Raw genomic sequence first — 17,379 nt, forward strand, 5'->3', positions numbered from 1 at the left:
GAGGCTGACCTAGAAATACTGCCAATATTGGACGGGAGCGACCTCCAGTACCTAACCTTGAAATATCGATGACACGAGCGTTGGAAACTTGACCGCTGGGTATGTGGAATCCATGAGAACAGCTATAAAAGCTTCCGAAAATGATAACTGACTGACACAGTTAAACCCCGACACTCTGTACTATAAATTTAATAATGAAGCTGAGAAACTTGATTAGACTTATGAACAAGCAGCAGAATCCCGATAGAATATGAATACCACATTGTGCTAAATTATACCCTACCATTTGTCACTTCCGGTGGAGCGATAAGTGCGCTATCAAGAAATTATTACAACCGATAATCAAAGCTTTAACCTCTGGAGTACGACTGCACGACCTTTGAACTAACCCTTAATTCAGGTCAGAGGCCAGGCTTTAACATTCAGGGGACGTATCGATGTGGCTGAATGTGCTTAAGTAGCAGGTTAACCTGACTCAATTTCTAGGGATCACTTAAGGTCAAGCTATACCAAACATTGGGGAGCATCCGGTTTACTCTACACAACGGGGGTCTTCTGTACATCGGAGCAAGAACAAGCTAACCTTGTCGTGCAGATAGATAACCAGTTATACTGTCGGCGAACAAAGGCGAAAATACCATATCATAGTTGATGTCAGGGTTGCCATCGTTGGTAGCCAGGTGTTTCAGTCGTCATGGGTCAATACGACTACAGCCGAGTTGGTATCCAGACTTATTACACGTCGGTTATTGACCTAAATCAAAGACACAACAGTTCGTCAAGTGTGCCTCCTGTTGTAGCTATCGTCACATGGACGTATTTGTTAGCATGGCGATCCCCATCTCCATTTAGCCACGTGAGAAATCAATCATCATTTAGACTATGTTAATGGGAGAGAACAGGTCTCTCCTCCACCGTTTGGAAATCAAAGATGAGTGTAATGGAACACACTCCCCCGGGGACTAGGATGGATGACACCCACCCAGCTGCCTCAGTGGCTTGTCATGGGTGACAAGGAAGATTGCGGGATGACTCATGACGCTTGCCGTACCCTGCCAGACCAGGTCCTCATGCACGTGGGAACTTTTTATCTCCTGTCATCAGGATCAGTTCCTCGCCACCTCTTTGGCCTTCAGGGAACGGCAAGCAACCCACAGCAAATGATGATCATATGAACCTGGCCACCACCCAGCCGGCCGGTTGCATCCTCTTGATGTCATTTACGAGAAACATTGATGTTCCTGGATATTACTCCACCACTGAAGTCTGCAGAGTGAGGTTATATGGCACTCAACCCATTGTCGTCGCACTCAAGGGTAATTTAAGTCATCGTTCTAAGGGGTTTCGTCATTGTATTGATAGTCATATGTCGTCGTGTTCCGGATGTTGTCTTTAAATACGTGATCATTGCGTGTACAACGTATTATTATTTTCCCCCACCCTGAATCAATGATGATAGATTTTGCAAAACGAAGATTATGACAACACACGACCTGATAGGTCCAGTTAGGTCATGCTAGGGCGGGTCCATGATGCCAGTTGCCGGCGTGGCTTGAGTTTTGTGAAAGCATTATAATGTTAACCGCCAAACGCTCGTGCTCAGTGCAAGTTATAGATAAACAGTACATGGCAGCAGCGAGAATTGAAAGGTTCTCATTTGTTGGAACTTCTTGGACAAGACGGTACGATCCTTGAACACGATGGTATATTTTCGTGGTCTTTGACTTCACCATTACGGTCGGATCATGGGTTATTTCATCTTATCCAAGGCTCGCACTGATGTGCCAAAGGGGTTTAACGCTGGCGAGTCAAGCTTGGGAGAACAGTATGGCGCATTACAGCGGGTTGCTGACGTACACTTGTACCAGTGCGTGATCCTCACCACCTTCCTCAAGATGACCAGGTATGAGCGAGGAGCAGCACCGGCATGACGTGTGGAAGGGGTGGGTCCGTTTTAGAGCTCTCCTGCCTCATTATTATGGAGGAGAGAGAGAGTCTGTGGAGCTTATTACGTCACCGTCATCTCAGGAATTCTTTGATTGTATCCAGGGATTTGCGTGTGACGGGCGGCGGGGGTGAGGTATTCCCGGTGGTCACCCGTGAAACACCTCAGGGTGGGAGGGCCGGGTAGTCTAGGTGCGGAGGGTAGTGTTGGGGTCGGTGGCAGGAGGACGTCCAGGCTGCGTCAGTCACACACACGCACGCACGCACGCACGCACGCACGCACGCACGCACGCACGCACGCACGCACGCACGCACGCACACACACACACACACACACACACACACACACACACACACACACACACACACACACACACACACACACCTGGGGATGACGCAATCCTCCTCTCGTCACACTGGCCACAAATTCTGGTGTATATATAAATACTGAAGGGAAATTCTTGTTGTTACATTTACAAATTCTGGTGTATATATAAATACTGAAGGGAAATTCTTGTTGTTACATTTGCCATGTGTCAAATCATCTTTTTATCGGAAATGTACGAGATCTCGGCTGTTTTTGTTGGAGATAAATTTTCGTCTTCCTTACAAAGCATTTGTCGGCAGGTGGGTTATACACAACAGCTGCTCAAAGGAAGCACTGGCTCGCCTCCTTGACACTGAAGTATTGAAATGATGCCTGGAGCCATCTTAATCCTTTAGTGTGAGGAATGATTGAAATTAGAAATTCCTTCGTTAAGATTTTACTACCAAGCTAGAGATCATATATATATATTCCTTGCATATATCATGAAAATAAAAGTGGGATATGTACTATATCAATTCTTATTTAATGACGAACTATCTATACACTTTTTTTTAACTATGTTTCTCTGCACTCAAAAAAGTCTTGCCTCGCTCAGGACTACAGTCCGTAATTGGAATCTCTCTCAGAAAAAAAAAAAAAAAAGTCATGCATGTACTGTGGGCGTCCGGGCCGGTGACAGTACCTTATCTAAGCCATAACGCTCAGGTCTCGCGGTCAAACGCCCCCCAGGAACACTATACACGGGGAGGTATCAACACCTCCCTGGCCCCCCAGCCCCGCCGGAACCTACCTAACCCCCACCCCATTCCCAGGTTACAGTCAGAGGAGGAAGTTCCTTCGTCAGGTGTGAGGCAAGGAGGGTTGAGTCCGGCAGAGGAGGGCACAGGTCACAGCTTAGTCACAGTAATGATATTTTAGATGACCATGTTATGAGGGAGATGGTAGCGGGACGGAAACGGGAGAAAACAGCCAGAGCCCGGCGCCGTTTCCTGTCGGCCGTCAAACAGGCTCTGTTGGACCCTCCACCCCCAACATCTGCCCTCCGTTGCTGGTCGTCACCGTCTTTGAACACACAGCTACCCTTGATGCCCCAGCTGTGTCTCTGCCCACCGGGATGACACGAGCCGAGGACCCAAGGAATACCTTGAAGGGCGCATTTATGCGGACGGTCCAGCAGGTGTCTAGTGTATAAAACACTGCTGAGGTTATAACCCCGGGCTAGCTGTGGGCCGACTGCCGCGCTCAGGATTCGAACCTGGGCGGGTCCGTGTGTGAATCATGGTCAGCATCGCTTTCCACTTCACCATGGAAGCCCGTGTTTACATCAGTTCGTATGTGCGTGTACGTCCTCACGAAAGTGGGTCAAGTGGCCCCGGGCGGCTGCTCCACGATGCTTACACCGGAAACGGAAGTCGCAATTAGATAAACAGAATATACCCGTGGTCAGCCCTCTCACTTCTCCCTACTCCCTACCCTCTCATTCCTCTCCATTCCCAGCCTTCTCACTACTTTCCACTTCCAGCCCTTTCACGTCCTCATTCCCAGCCCTCTTGCCCCTCTCCACTCCCAGACCTGTCACTTTTCCCCATTCCCAGTCCTCTCATTCGTCCCCACTCCCATACCTTTTACTCCTTTCCATTCCCAGACCTCTCATCCGTCCGTAGTCACAGCCCTGTCCCCGGTCCCCAGTACCCCGCCCCTCTTGAGAGAGAGAGAGAGAGAGAGAGAGAGAGAGAGAGAGAGAGAGAGAGAGAGAGAGAGAGAGAGAGAGGAAGATGACGTAACTTACAATTTCCACTTCGTATTATGTCTGTAAATCTTGTCATATATATATATATATATATATATATATATATATATATATATATATATATATATATATATTCATTTATTTTATTATTATACTTAGTCGCTGTCTCCCGCGTTAGCGAGGTAGCGCAAGGGAACAGACGAAAGAATGGCCCAACCCACCCACATACACATGTATAAACATAAACGCCCGCACACGCACATATACATAGCTATACCTTTCAACGTATACATACATATACATACACAGACATTTACATATATACACATGTACACATCCATACTTGCAGCCTTCATCCATTCGTTTCGCCACCCCGCCACATGAAATTGGCACCCCCTACCCCCGCGCGCGAGGTAGCGCTAGCAAAACACAACAATGGCCACATTCGTGCACACGCAGTCTCTAGCTGTCATGTGTAATGCACCGAAACCACAGCTTCCTTTCCACATCCAGGCCCCACAAAACGTTCCATAGTTTACCCCAGACGCTTCACATGCCCTGGTTCAATCAATTAACAACACGTCGACCCCGGTATACCACATCGTTCCAATTCACTCTGTTCCTTGCACGCCTTTCACCCTCTTGTATGTTCAGGCTCCGATTGCTCAAAATCTTTCACTCCATCCTTCCACCTCCAATTTGGTCTCCCACTTCTCGTTCCCTCTACCTCTGACACATATATCCTCTGTCAATCTTTCCTCACTCATTCTCTCCATGTGACCAAACCATTTCAAAACACCCTGTTCTGCTCTCTCAACCACACTCTCTCTCTCTCTCTCTCTCTCTCTCTCTCTCTCTCTATATATATATATATATATATATATATATATATATATATATATATATATATATATATATATATATATATATATATGTGTCTTGTTATAGTGTAGGCGTGCTTAACCCATATTCTCTTTAGCATGGATTCAAGGAGAATCAAATTCAAAGTTCAGGTTCCGAATAATTGAATATGCAGAACAGGCTAATAGCTGTGCCGCAGCAAGGGAACTTAAGGTCTCCGAAAAAAAAAAAAAGATGGAGACTGGAGAAACCTCTCTGCATAACTTATGCATATGTCTAAAGACAAATTTGCTATCAGAGGAAAGTGTGACAAGTGCCCACAGTTGGAAGTTGAAATGGCAAAGTATGTCTGACAATGAAAACCGACAGAATGAATATGATGTGTCCCGAGGATCAATTTGAAATTTGCCCTGAAACTAAAGAGGAAATAAGGCATCACAGATTATAAGGCGAGCCATGCTTGGTGCACAAGATTTATAAAAAAAAAAATGATTTTGTATTGAGATGGAGAAGGAAAATATCACTGCGTCTTCCACAAGAACATGATGACAAGGTTATTGAATTTCCTATGTTCATAATCCACTTCTTAGTCCCTCCCATCATGCATGGATTTCAACCTAACGAAACTATTACCCATGTATAGGTCGACCTCTAATTTTTTTCCTAAACATTCGGTCTTAAGAACTCGAACTATACACGAATATATATATATATATATATATATATATATGTATATATGTATGTATATATATATATATATATATGTATATCCCTGGGGATAGGGGAGAAAGAATACTTCCCACGTATTCCCTGCGTGTCGTAGAAGGCGACTAAAAGGGGAGGGAGCGGGGGGCTGGAAATCTTCCCCTCTCTTTTTTTTTTTTTTTTTTTTTTTTTTTTTTTTTTTCCAAAACAAGGAACAGAGAAGGGGGCCAGGTGAGGATATTCCCTCCAAGGCCCAGTCCTCTGTTCTTAACGCTACCTCGCTAATGCGGGAAATGGCGAATAGTTTGAAAGAAAAGAATATATATATATATATATATATATATATATATATATATATATATATATATATATATATATATATAACGTGGTTTATAATAGTCTAACCTTAGGAGTTATGAAGTCATCCACTCCGTAACCTCTAAATATTACATTAACAGAAATATGAAAAGCCTCATCCATCAGAACCATGGAAACCAGCCGCAGTTCGGAGATATATATGTTATTTTCTTTTCTTTTTTTCTCGTCCGTCAGTGAAAAATCCCACGGTGAGTTTTTCACTGATGCTCATGGGGAATACACGACCACACCGGAAGGTTGACACATGGGAGCCATAAAACCTTTTGTTCAACTGGAAAATCTTTTTTTCCTGTCGATTTAGTATTTAACTGTTGTTATTGGTTGAGATAGATATAAGACTAAGTTAAGGGCTGTACGAAAAAAAAGGTACATTGCAGATTTATACCTAACTTATGGGTAATTTTTAGGGACTAATGACGTTCCAGACTGGAGTTTGAATTACACAATCCGGTGTGGGCGCGTTTGCCAGCATCCTAAACAAAAGTTAAGTCTGTGGGTAACATTAGAAATAAGTCCTTAACCTCGCCTGAGTTTGTTTTAATCAATCTGAACATCATTAACTATTTAGAAAAACTAATGTGATAAAAGTTATGTGCGTCAACATGAATGTTAAAAGAAGTTACGTCATGTGCACGGTCTGACTCATTTTGGCTTAATTCTGACTCATAAATTCAAGTAATCCTTTTTTGATACGACCAATAAAGCAGAAAGCATTGCTTTAATAAGATAAACTGCGCCACGCAGATGCATACCCTCACAATGAATATGCCACTGTATGTTAAAAAAGTGGCCTTTTTTCATTACTCATTAGCAACTCAATAACTTCATCTCCATGGAAGTGCTCATTAACATGTCTTTATCATCTTGAGAGCTTAATGTATTGGCTTGTCTGTATCCACATAAGAGTTCATTAACTTGTCCTTATCTACGTAAGAACTCAGTAGCCTCCCCTTGTCCACATAAGGGTTCATTCACTTTCCCTTACCGATGTAAGAGCTCATTAACTTAAACGTATCTACACAAATGCTTATTAACTTCTCTCTATAAACGTGAGATTATTAACGTCCATAATCACGTAAGAGCTCTAACGTGTCCGTATCCGTGTAACAGCTCTAATTTGTCAGCACTCACGTAAGAGCTCACAAACGTATCCATATGCACGTGACAGCTCAATAAACTGTCCGTATCCTCAATTCTCATTAACTGGTATGTATGCACGTAAGGGCTCACTGATCAGCTCATATCCAGGTAAGAGCTCATTTAAGGTGACAGGAGTCATACGAAGCGAGGTCACTATCTCGCAACACCGCATTGGTTCTACCAAATAAATCAATAAGACATTTCAGCAGTATCGTAATGGTTAATATAAGATCACAATAATCACGATAAGGTCACATACTGAGTCAAACACGGTAAATTTTGACATATTGCAATCCCACATCATTACTAAGTAACCCATGTTTACACAAACATATCAAATGTACCTTTAAGATTTTCCAATATTGCTACTTATTTAAACCACAATGCAAAATTAACTTTTACCACACCGAAGAATTGCGGGTATATGAACCACACATACCTAATCATCTGCTTACAGGTGAATTGATATGTACTTGAGACGTCGAGTCTAAGGTGTGGTTGCTTGTTCTTGTAAAGTACCAACTTAAAACACGAACACTGTTCAGATTCGTTCAACCTTGCTGTACACGACCAAGCCGAGAATAAAATCAGCGAAAGCACGCACGAACAACTGTCCTCGCTTACCTGATCAGAGTAATTGGCGGGTCCAAAGGATTAACACAACAGAGATAATTAATGAACACCAAAGCAGCAAAACCACTGTACGTACCGACGCTACGGTGTCCCGGCCCGGAGTGATAACGTTCATTCGGGCCGGATGAAAAGTCTGATACTGCTCCTCTTAAAGTTCCCGCTCACGCCAAGGACAATGACGTGGCTTGTATCATTTCACTAGAGAACTTAAACTATATCATATTGTCTATATGTAATGAATTACATGAACTGAATCAGGGGGAATCAATGTTTTATATTAGAATATATGAAAAGCGGAAGTATAATTTGTAGTGGAGTCAAGAGGTAAGTGGAGTGTGGCAAGAATAGAGGCGGTGGTCATGTGACCCGGCTGGCCAATGAGCGGCGGCAGAGGCTCCGACCCGAGCATCCCATCCCGCACACACTTTTCAAAAATGTTAATGTGTTTGTGGGAACATTTCATGTACCTTCGCTTTAGTATAAGGGAATGAATGAAAGTTGTTTTTATTTTCCTGTAAACAGTCATATAAATTAACTTGCGTACCGAAAGGTGAGGATTCATGGAAAATATTGGTAAACTAACTTCTATAGTACAGAGAAAAGTGAAGATATCTGGGAAACGAGACACTTAAAAATGAGAATGTGCACAGCTGAGTTTCCCCAATTTCAATACATGATACATTCCCTTTGCTTGTCACTGTCGCTACATATCAGTGTATGATAACAAGCCAATTTCAACAGCTTTCACGAGAAAGGATTGTGTGAAACAGAAAGTGTGTAAGCGTGGGACTTGTTCCTTAAGAACCCAGGGGTTCGGAAATGCCCTTGATAACGTGTTTAGGGCGGCCTGGGATGTGGCTCGTGATGTGTGCCGCCCGGGGGGCTACCTGTCGTCTGGACCTTGACCATCCAGGATAACAAAGACAAGACATTTTTTACTGTTGACCGTTGGCATATATATATATATATATATATATATATATATATATATATATATATATATATATATATATATATATATATATATATATATATATATAATTTTTGAATTAACCATGACTGATTCGTGAGAAAGTCAGCGTTACCCTTACTTTTATGGGCTGTGTTGTGTTTTTCCGAGTGCTTTTATATTTTGCGTTTTACTTTTCTTATCCAAGTTTTGTGACGCAGTATTTTCCTCATTTTGTAGATTCCAGATGATGCCTCTGTGGAGGCGAAAACTTGAATGTTAAATGATGGACTATGGACAACTGGTATTTCAGCACCCACCTGTTGGTAGAAAGATACTGAGAAAATTAGAGAAAATAAGATTGATAGCTGAATATGATGTATTCAATTATATATATATATATATATATATATATATATATATATATATATATATATATATATATATGTGTGTGTGTGTGTGTGTGTGTGTGTGTGTGTTTTAAGGGACATTTGACCTGCATAAGTAGGGAATGCGAGACTAGAATTATCATCCTCCTATGTATCAACCACCGCTGTAGAAGCATCATTCCCTTATTTATCAGCCGCATCAGTAATATCCTCCTTCCATATATTGGCCACCACAAGGGCAGTGCGTGGGTTGACCTTCGTCACCCATGAAGCACTATTGTGGAAGTTATTTGTTTTCCGCACTAAAGAGATAGTTCCCGTCGGCTTCACGTTGCCCTTCATATCAGTCCTTTGGCTGATCAATCTTACAGTTTCAAGTTCCATATTATTCCTATTTTTCTGTGTTCATTTTTTTTTCGACCGTTCTATTTTCTTCAGGGGAGATGTTTTGCTAGACTTAATTCTCAATACAAGCGTTTTTAGTGGAAGCAGGTGGGGACTACCTCCTTAATGTGATAGTCAAGCCAACACGCTAAGCCTAGCTTTTTCGGTGCGTTCTGAATCTTATGATACTGTGTGGTGGTGGTGGCCCGATGCCAGGTTATTTTGAAAGACTTAGCATTCGCTTTTTGCTCAGAATGCAGGAAATGATACTTAGAGCAGGTAGAATTTACTGTAATACAAGTTTGTCTTCATTCATTTAACGATAGATATTTTAAGATAACGTTACTTCATTTTCATCTTTTGTAAATAGCTAAAAGTATCCAGACAGAAGTAATGAAGCTGAAGGTGGTGCTTGATTACCTTGGGATACTGATGACATGATATGGTGAATTCATTTTGACAATCATGACTAAGTTTATTAATGTAATTACAAACTAGTGATTTCACGAGAAGTCTGCATATGGGGCTCCATCCCTTCGCCTCTCTCTACACTAGCCTGATTTATTCTTTGTCCATTATTCTGCTAAATTGTAGAAGTACTAATTTGTGCTTGTTGATTATTTTTGTTTCGATTCCCGTTATGCTCTGTATTTCATCTGTTCATTCCTCTCTCAAACAAATGCTCAATTTCGACACCATCAAATCGAGTGAGGAATTTAAGAGCCTTGAATATATCTTGTATATTTCTGTGTACCTGTAAGGAAAGTGTGAAGCAACTGAGCAGTAAGTGTTCAGTGTCCCTGTTGTATAAGTTACATCATGCCATGAAGGGTCGTCAGATATGTTAATGTTAAATCGCTGTTTGTAATGTTGGGTGGATGGACGTTGTCGCGGGCACAGACGAGATGTAAATGTTTATATATATGGTGGAGTGTGGTTTCAAATAGGTGTATGACATTGTGGTGGGGTGACACAGACGAGTTGCAAGAACAGTTAATACTTGTCGGCTCATTTCAGTGTGTATATGTTTTGTGTTAGGGGTGGGGATCTGTGAGTATAGGCTGCTGGAGTGTGAAGCAGGGGTGAGGGTTTTTTTTTATTTCTCTGTTGGAGTTGGTGGTCAGTTATGGAGTGGTTTAGATGGGAAGGGTTTAGTGTTATTGCAAAGATTTGAGTGCCGAGCATATTGAGATGGAACTGTTTTGGGAGGCTGTGTGTGTGTGTGTGTGTGTGTGTGTATTCATATACCAAATCACTGTTTAACGCTCAGGAAATAACTGAACGGACCAAGCCTATTGAAGGGTTTACTTGAAACATTGATTCAGTTGGTGCTTTCCACTCTTAATGAACATTTTCATGTCAACATGGCTCACTTCCCTTGGTCTTTTTTTTTTTTTCTCTCTACTCGCCGAGTCCCTACCTATATATAGAGTGGGCACAAGAAAAAGATCCCTAATTTCTGTACTCAGCGACAAAGAGGGTGACTAATTCTCTGTGGCGTAGGTCCAGTATTTACCATCGCTTAAGAACTCGGATGCCCCTGAAGGATACGCTCGATTAGTTTGTGGTACACACGGCTTATCTTTTGATGTCATGCTGAGAAAAACAATTTAATGTAACGAAACAGAACATGTCTCATTAAAGCCATTAAAAAGAAAGAAATGAAGTTACCATTTCGATTTCAAACTCCTCTACAACGTTTGTACCGAGAGCCTTAGAGACGCAATGGGAGATCACCCCCCCCCCCCCTTTTTTTTTTTTACTGAAGTTCAGGCCTGTAGGTATGTTTCTTATTCGAGCTCCATAGTGCTAGCTCTTGTGAGAGCACCGTACCTATATCAAATGAAGACAAATGGGCTGTACCAACCAGTGAGATGCATATAGTAATATTCGCCAAAGACTTGGAAACCATGTTTTGAATATGTTTATGGTACTTAAATGAGTGTTTCTTCCCTACAGTTCTTGAGTTAGGGGACAGATATACAAGAAATATCTACGTTAGATGAAGATATGAGGTTATAACCGTCAAAATCAGTATTAGGAGAACCAGAATAGCTGGTACGTAGCTTTGATGTAAACTCTGTTGACCACAAGATAAATATTGGCTAAGCTAGGCTAGCTGGTTTGTCCGTCCGAACTCCAGCCGTCAGCAGCCAAGTTGATTCCATCGCTAGATCAAAACATCCGCATTTGAGAGCCAAGGCTTTACTGGACCATTTAAAAATATGCGTGAAATGATGACCTTGGTAGCGGTCAACAAAGGAGCAACTTTTTTTTTCAGAGGGGACAGGAGGAGGAATTTAAATAAGTTAGATATAAAGTCAGAGGCAGGTACTGGTGAGGAGCTAATCGAGGCTTTATGAGATAATTCTTAGAAATTTCTTGAATATTATATTCAGAGCAAAATTTTGCGTTTTTTTATTTTTTCAGTTGAAATCTGACATTCAGTAAGATCAAGATACCTCATGATATATATATATATATATATATATATATATATATATATATATATATATATATATATATATATATATATATATTCCTCAGTACTGTGAAGGTACAATGAGTACGAATGATTGTGCCATGTAAAAATAAAGAACGATATCTTTCTTGGCATGAAATAAGAGCAGGTGATATGGTATATGTGTACATGGGGCGTACATGATAGGCGGGATGGCAGCAGAGCAAAGTATACGTCTGCAAGGCTTTTGTAGAACGGTGTGGAAAGGAGCGGAAGTCTCAGTAAATTGAAGCAGAAGAGTTTGTGCTCTAGCGTTGGTAGTAACCACCACATCTCTAGCGTCTTTCCTGCCAAATATTTGACCTTCTCGCAACCTTCTCCACCCCCATATTACCCAGCTGCAAGCAATGATCAGCCATAGCATTATCTGTTGTAGTAGTTCGCTTGAGAAGAGTCAAGCTTAAACTATGTTGTTTGAGGGCCATTAAGTCCTGTAATTAAGCATTTAGATTATTGCATTAAGATATTTTACGATAATTCTCATCATAGATATTTAGTATCTGTCGGCCAGAGCAAAGATTATATACTTCATTTTATTTTCTAGTATAGAAGCGTTTTATTGTTAGATTCGAAATCTAAAACAATAGGTTTTTGGCCTGAATAATGCCTTAACGTTCTTCACTAAATTTTTTTTTTGAACATAGATTATTGCAAAACCTAAGTGTATGGCCTGTTTTTCATACTGAATGTGTGTCTAGGGCTGATACATTGTTTAAGGACCATTAAGTCTTGTAATTAAGCATTTATGATTACATGTTTGATATTTCACTGTTATTTTCTGCATTTTCTTTTTCATCGGTCTGAGGATGGAACATGAAATATTTTACTTTGTGATTTCAAGTATAGAAGACTTTCATAATGCTATATTCCAATTGTAGAACATGATTTTTTCCGTGCAGAATAACTTGCATAGTTTGCTATTTTTCCGCGAAAAACCTTTTTGCTTCATCACTTCAGGATAGAGCCACTTTTTCATGCTGAATACGGAAGTGGGGTTGATATATGTTTTTGGGCCATCAATTCCTGTAGTTAAGCATATAACAGTATATGTCTGAAACATTTCATAGTTTTTCCCTTCATATTTCATCTATATTATATGGTTGTGGGAAGCATTATAAGAAATTTTACATCCTAATTTCAAGTTCAGAAGCCTTTCATTATCTTATATTCCACTATTGAAAAAAAAAAGTTATTCCTTTTCGTACCGTCTGAACACAAATAGCAGCGCTGGTCATTTACTTTACTGACTGATTATTTCTCCCGGCCCAGAGCTGGGATCACCCGTAACCCCAGGGTTTGCAATGCCACATGACATTGGGAATATGATGATATCAAAATGTGGTGATGTAATGCAAGATATGGTTGAAAAGAAACTGTGATTAGACAAACTATATGACAACGACACGTTTGTATGGTTAAAGAGTAAGGGGCGAGTCGAGATGAAAATAGTATTGGCAAACATGAAGCATTGTCAGCAAAGACGGTGAAAGCAAGACAAATAGTGCTGACGCGATGAAGCGCCCGATTGTTGGCATCAGTAATATTGATAGAAATGGTGTTGGCACAACTTGCGATAATGGAGGAATTACTAATTAAGATAGTTATAAAAGCTGGTTATGAAAAAAGCATGTGATAATGGAGGGGAAGCACGACCATTGATGAGGCAGATACCAGCAGGGTTATTGATTTCGCTGTTTTGGTCATCGATTTTAAGCATTACAAAGCTACATCAACATAACATTACGGAAACCCAAGGTAGAAATCCATGAGTTGACGCCACTCACAAATGTGAGCTAGGTTGTAGCTGCTGATACTTGCTGGATTATCTTCATTTATCGCAACAGGTGGGTGTTCACCGCGTATACCCCCGTCCGCTTCCTTTACGTAGTCTTCCATAACTTTTATCTTCAGTGAGCACACATCCTTATTCTTTCCTTCGCTTCACTGTAAATCTTTCGTTACTTAACACGCTAAGACTTCTTTACGTGATCCATCACATACTGAAACATCTCACTTCAGACACACGACAAAACCTTCCTTTAACACATCGCACAACATCTAGATTACTCCAAACTAGTTCCCTCACCTCGCCCTGACTTACAGTAACCACAGAGCAGGATACAGCTTTCCTGTTTTTCAAGATTACTTCTATGTTGAATGTTTCCTTCCAATTTGCACTTTTGTAGTGATACCGCTGGTTGCCAGACTGGCTGTTTTAGATTATTCACGTACTATTTCGTATAATCCAACCCGCCACATATTCCTTACCCGACGTCACAGGACCCTGGAGCCAGATTCTTTAGCATGATTAAGAAACTAGAATAGAATACATTCAGTACAACAAATGGATCACTCCCTCACTCAGTTATCACAGATGGCAACAAAGCCGTTAACCTTGTAATGGCAAAAGTTTATCGAAGCTTTTTGTTATATGCAATAACTAAGATAACAAAGCTACTCATTTTTTATGCAGGCTGACATGACAGGCAAAGACACTCAAATCGTGGACATCTCGGACGAAATAAAAATAAATCTGGGAAAAAGAATGTAGAAATTAATTTGATATCTTAGGTGTCTGTAGACCTAACTCTTTAAGGTGGAAAGGTAGAAGAGGGAAAGGCTAAAGAAGAAAACAATTTCCAGAGATCCACTGCTTGAGGAAAGGAGGTATTAGTATCATAACGGTTAACCCTCGTCCGACTGGTCTCTACACAGAAATGATTGGAAAAAACAGCCAGTCGTTCTGCAGACCTACGCCTTAGTAACTATGGAACACTTAGACAGTTGACATGAGCAGTAGCCGAAATTATGCATATTAGAAAGGGATGGAGGCAACATTACGACTGACTGACCGAACTGGTTGATTGATGAGAGGTGCCGTCTAGAGAATTGATTCGGTTAAAGGCTTTTGATTCCACTGTGGCTAAGAGGAGAGAGACTGTTGAAGAGCCACCCTAGACATACGAGCAGTACTCCACAGTTGAGCGTATATGACTTCCGTGTAGATATGTAATAGCTGCTCAAAAGGAATACACACATTCATCACTAAAGCTTCACCTTTTGTGAAGCAAATTTTGTGATCACTATGTGGGATTTCTAAGATGATGCATTAGAGGAGAGGAAATCGTTGAAAAAAAGAAGTTATAAGTTGCTAAAACCTGTTCGACATGAACTGCTTAACGGCATATTAAAAAAAAAAACGGGTGTTATTAAACATTCCTTAAATGGGGTGTGTGATGCGAGTTAGCCGGTCACATGACAAAATCTCGACGAAGGAGTTTTCATTTAGATGTGCTTTTGTAACCAAGCGAAACTAGTAATGTAGCACCTTGATATCAAGGTCCGCTGAGTATTAACAGTGTCAGATGTGGCCACAGATTGTACCCGCACTGCCTCAAGATCAATACAAGTGAACATTTCAGGAGGGGCGACCCTCCCCCACCAGGCGGTGGTCAATGCTTCATGAGCAACATAAACAACAGCTCCGCCAACCCCCTCAACAAGACTCAGCCAGGCAACAGACAACCACGGACCAGACGCACCTTTAATTCTTATTCACACACACACACACACACACACACACACACACACACACACACACACACACACACACACACACATCTGTGCCGTAGTAGTTATCATTGCTACCCATGACTCTCATAGACCCGCGTTCGAGTGTTGGATAGGGAGCTCGGTTTCCATCAAGGTTAGCTGTTCATCCCATTTGAGACTGTTTGAAAAGATAAGTGGATTCTGTATAGTTAAAGCACTTTGCCTGTTCGAGGTGATTTCGCCGGTGAAAAGTCGCCATTAGCGAGGCTGTATCATTGGGAGTACAGTCTCCTCCGAGAACTTCTCGCTCCAAAGGAGTCTACATTGGGATATATATATATATATATATATATATATATATATATATATATATATATATATATATATATATATATATATATATATGCTGTCGATGGATTGAACCAGGGCATGTGAAGCGTCTAGGATAAACCATGGAAAGTTCTGTGGGGCCTGGATGTGGAAAGGGAGCTGTGGTTTCGGTGCATTATTACATGACACCTAGAGACTGAGTGTGAACGAATGGGGCCTTTGTTGTCTTCCTAGCGCTACCCCGCACACATGAGGGGGAAGGGGGGGGGGGTATTTCATGTGTGGCGGGGTGGCGATGGGAATGAATAAAGGCAGACAGTATGAATTATGTACATGTGTATATATGTATATGTCTGTGTGTGTATATATATATATATATGTACACGTTGAGATGTATAGGTATGTATATTTGCGTGTGAGGACGTTTATGTATATACATGTGTATGTGGGTGGGTTGGGCCATTCTTTCGTCTGTTTCCTTGAGCTACCTCGCTAACGCGGGAGACAGCGACAAAGCAAATATATATATATATATATATATATATATATATATATATATATATATATATATATATATATATATATACACACACACAGAGTAAAACCATAGATACCTGGAATTCATTTAACACCACGTGAAGTACACTATTCCCAGCATTTCCATCCCCTAGTATAAGTACGTCAAGATTGGGTGGCAGGATGGCACGGTAGGGAGGGGTGGGAGTCGGGTAGATCAGCCATGAGGTACAGTATTGGCATGTTTGATTATAGCGGAGCGACTTGCGTCTCTAGCGCTACACTGGGTACTGCGGGTACTGCTATCGGTCGTGAATATGGCACAGGTGTTCTTCATGAGGAGCAATCTGCTGTCCAAGTATATTTTTTGCTTGTCTATGCCGTTTATAGCGCCAAATGATGACAATTCAATGCTACCAGCTCACTGTGCTAGCATTAGATTTTGTTACCAATGCACAGTGCTGCTACTGGATATTTTTACCTGCGCAGTGTTACTGATCGTTGTTGTTACCGGCGCACAGTGGATATTGTTACCAGTGCAAAGGGGTGGCAGTGTATATTGTTAACAGCATACAATATTGCCTGTTTATGACATTACCAGTACACAGTGCTACCATTATAGCTGTTACCAGCGCATTGCTATCTGTGCATGCCGTTAACAGCTCATAATGCTACCAATACATCTGTTACCAGCTCTTAATGCTACCTATGTGTGCATATTTTGACTAGTATAGAAAGGTCACATTGCGTTCAGTTACCTGCGCAAAATGTTACCAGTTCATAGTGTTACCTGCACACAGTGATGTCATTTCATACTATTACTAGAGCACAGTCCTACTGTTACCTGGTCGCGGCGATGCTTGTGTATACTGGTACCATTACGTGCTGCTCCGAGTACACAGTTTCCACCAATGCATTCTTTTACTATCACTGTAGGTATCTACACTCTTTAGCTTTCTCAAAACACCTTTATTTTTTCCCATCCTATCATGCCTCTTT

General features: G+C 41.2%; 1 protein-coding gene and 1 long non-coding RNA gene across 3 annotated transcripts in view; one reads left to right on the forward strand and one right to left on the reverse strand.

The window, feature by feature from the left end:
• Positions 1–7,865, reverse strand: part of LOC139760662 (uncharacterized) — a 39,359-nt gene extending 31,494 nt beyond the window's left edge. The window contains exon 1 of one of the 2 annotated variants that reach the window (XM_071684154.1): positions 7,816–7,865. The gene's annotated coding sequence lies outside the window, so the exon portion shown is untranslated. Of the gene's footprint in view, positions 1–7,730 lie in introns of both variants that reach the window. The other variant, XM_071684153.1, reaches the window with a different exon arrangement.
• LOC139760664 (uncharacterized) overlaps positions 1–17,379 on the forward strand; it is a 70,561-nt gene that overhangs the window by 32,746 nt on the left and 20,436 nt on the right. The gene's annotated exons all lie outside the window — the stretch shown is intronic.

This window comes from Panulirus ornatus, chromosome 37 (assembly GCF_036320965.1).
Source record: "Panulirus ornatus isolate Po-2019 chromosome 37, ASM3632096v1, whole genome shotgun sequence".
NCBI lineage: Eukaryota > Metazoa > Arthropoda > Malacostraca > Decapoda > Palinuridae > Panulirus > Panulirus ornatus.